Source organism: Pteropus vampyrus, unplaced genomic scaffold (genome assembly GCF_000151845.1).
Source record: "Pteropus vampyrus isolate Shadow unplaced genomic scaffold, Pvam_2.0 Scaffold46, whole genome shotgun sequence".
NCBI lineage: Eukaryota > Metazoa > Chordata > Mammalia > Chiroptera > Pteropodidae > Pteropus > Pteropus vampyrus.
This window is the reverse complement of record NW_011888827.1, coordinates 7599297-7602118: the sequence shown is the minus strand read 5'-3', so window position 1 is coordinate 7602118 and position 2822 is coordinate 7599297. Positions and strand designations below refer to the sequence as shown.

At 49.5% G+C, this 2822-nt stretch overlaps 1 pseudogene; it reads right to left on the bottom strand.

The window, feature by feature from the left end:
- Positions 1-2444: 2444 nt before the first annotated feature.
- On the bottom strand, positions 2445-2563 carry LOC111739064 (annotated as a pseudogene).
- Between the last annotated feature and the right edge of the window lie 259 nt (positions 2564-2822).

Below are 2822 nucleotides of genomic sequence, written 5' to 3'. Positions count from 1 at the left end.
ATTAAAGACTCACTAACTTTGTCCTTACATCACTCTAGGCTGGGGGAAAAAAAAAAAAAGAAAGCCGGAAGGTAGGCCAGGAAGGTGGTCAGCAGCTTGAGATCTGACATGAACATTGTAGAAAGGGGTGACTATGGGGAACAAGGACCCATGAAAATTGAAAACCTTGGGACTGAGAGCTCTTCTTGGACTTGGCAATGGGAAAAAAAGGGGGATTGAACAGGAGGTGCTTCCCACCCCCATCCAGCCCTGCTCCTGCACAGACCACCAGCTGCGGGGACCGTGGGAGACGAGCTGATCTTTCACTCACTGGTTCCTTGGTACCTCCCTGGGGCAGTGGTAGGCCTGACCCTCATCCCCCCTCCTTGGGACACATTTTAGTTGTCTAGTGGAATGAAGCTCAGGGTGAGCCCACTGGGTAGGATGGAGGTGGGGCCTTCTCCACTACACCAGCCAGAAATGGCACACATGATTAGATAATAGAAAATGTGCCCCCTACTCCTCAGATTTTATGGGTTCCTGAAACAGCACTGTGTGTCCTTGGTGCTTTGCCATCACTCTTTCAAATGTCTGCTTACTGTACCATTACCCCTGCTCCACATCTAATTAGCTCCATGACTCAGGGCAACCAGGCACAGTCACTACTCTCAAGGAACTCAAAACCAAGTGGAAGAGACAGGTAATTAAACAAGCAGATTGGTGTAGCATTACAGCATGGAAAGTGCCACCACAGAGCAGAGTGGCTTATTATTCTCAGGGCAATTCCTGTTCCCCCCAGTTCTACCCCCTCACCCCTTCCTGTCCTTGACCTGGAATGCCTCTGGGTCTCCATCCTAATCCTTTTGCAAGGAACTCCAGTGGCCACTCATAGTGCCCATCTTCCTGCCACGAACCCCTACAGCTTAAGAGCCCAGAAGTGATGATGGAGTGTTTTCATTGGCTCTGGCTCAACTTGCAACCAGGAGCCCCATTAAACACCTGAAATGCTGCTCAACCGGGCTCCACCCACAGTGATGGAATTAGCAAGGCTTTGGGTCCTGTGAACTAAATATTGAGGGTGGGTTTCTCATTGCAAATATCCTGCGATTTTCCTCTTTTGACCTTTGTCGGGGAGGAAATTTGATTTGGGTTACAACTTGCTATTCAAAGTCTCTTTCGAAATGCTCCAGGTCTCGTGCATTATTTACTGGAGGGCATCTCTGTTCCTTCACAGCATCCAATCCTCTATGACACTCCCACCAGACAGAGGTTTTCAAACCCTATATTCTGGTGAAGACAGTTGTGTGCTTTGAAGTATCAACCCCATTGCCTGTCTTCCCACCGTGACTGTTCTCTTCCGGAATCACTTGTTAAAACACTGATGTCCCTGGGAAGTTCTGCTGAGCACTATGACCAGCAAACAGTAGGTGAGCATAGCCCAGGGAGGAAAGAGGAGGTGGAGGGAGAATTAATATGCCTCTGGAGATCAAGGATACAGGGCCACCCACGGGGGAAGGTGGGAGAGAATTGAATGCTGACATCAGTGTTCTTTCACGAGCCGAGGCCAGTCATTTCCTTTCATCATTCCCGGTGAGCTTAGCCTTCTCATAACCTCCCAGAGCTTCTAGCTCTGTCTGGGGAAAATGCTAACCAGCTCTTCACAATTGCTGTCACTAAAGTCCTGGCCAGAGAGCTCACAAAGGACACTGTGTGCAGTGCAAGAGGAACACGGTGCTCCTGGGGGAAGCCAAGGGGTAAGGAAGAGGGTGGCCTCAGAGCACCCATGGGCAGCCAAGGAAGACAACGGGCCCATCCCCAAATCCTCGGCCCTGCCTGTGCTGGAAATTTGATAAAAGGTAACCGCCCCAGGTGGGTTAGTCATCCAGGCTGGACACGTAGGAACTCGAGGAAGAAGGACACAAAGAACCAGTTTTTCTATCCCCAGTCCCTGGGAAGGGGCTTAGGGATTTTTATGAGAGGAGTGACTTCAAGGGAGTGAGGATGCTGGGCCCCAGCTAAAGAGTAGAAAGGAGATGCTGAGAGAAAGGGGATTCGAGAAGACAGAACTGACCAATTCTTCCTCCTGACCTCTTTGAGTTTGGACCCAGTCTCTCTCCATCAGAGGAGACACCAAAGAGGGAGTCAGGAGGCCATCTATATCGCGGGGAGTCAAGAGAATCACCAATGGCAGAGACAAGTGACTCAGTCCTAGGAACCATTCAGTCCGTCCCCTCACTGAAAACTCACAGACCATGAGTCTCAGAGAGCTGCAGGCACTCAGCCAGGGTTGCGTGTACTGAGCACCTACTGCGTTCTGGTCGAGGGGGCATGTTAGGTGCTCACAAGCTGTTGATTCATCAAGTAGGCTTATCTCAACTAGTTCCCCATTTTCTTCTAAATTAAGTTCTTTTTCTCATCACAGTTGGGAATGACCTGTTTAGCTGTGAGATTTCTATTTTTTTTGACGCCTACAGCACCTGGTATTCCTGGGTGGTCTCCCATCCAAGTACTAACCACGCCCGACACTGCTTAGCTTCCGAGATCAGAAGAGATCGAGCGCTTTCAAGGTGGCATGGCCGTAGACGCTGTGTGATTTGTTTAATGCCTCTTGCCCTCTACCCTCAATCCAGCTATAACTTCCATGAGGGCGGGGCACTCTCTGCCTCATTCTTTGCCCTAAATCAGTGCCTCATGCACAGTAGCACACACCGAGATTTACTAAACTCAGAATACCTATTCTCAAAGGAACCCCGTGAGAGAAATATTACCCCCGTCTTACAGATGAGGAAATGGGTGCTTAGACTATTTAAATTACAAACAGAAAAAAGCAAAACTCAGCAATG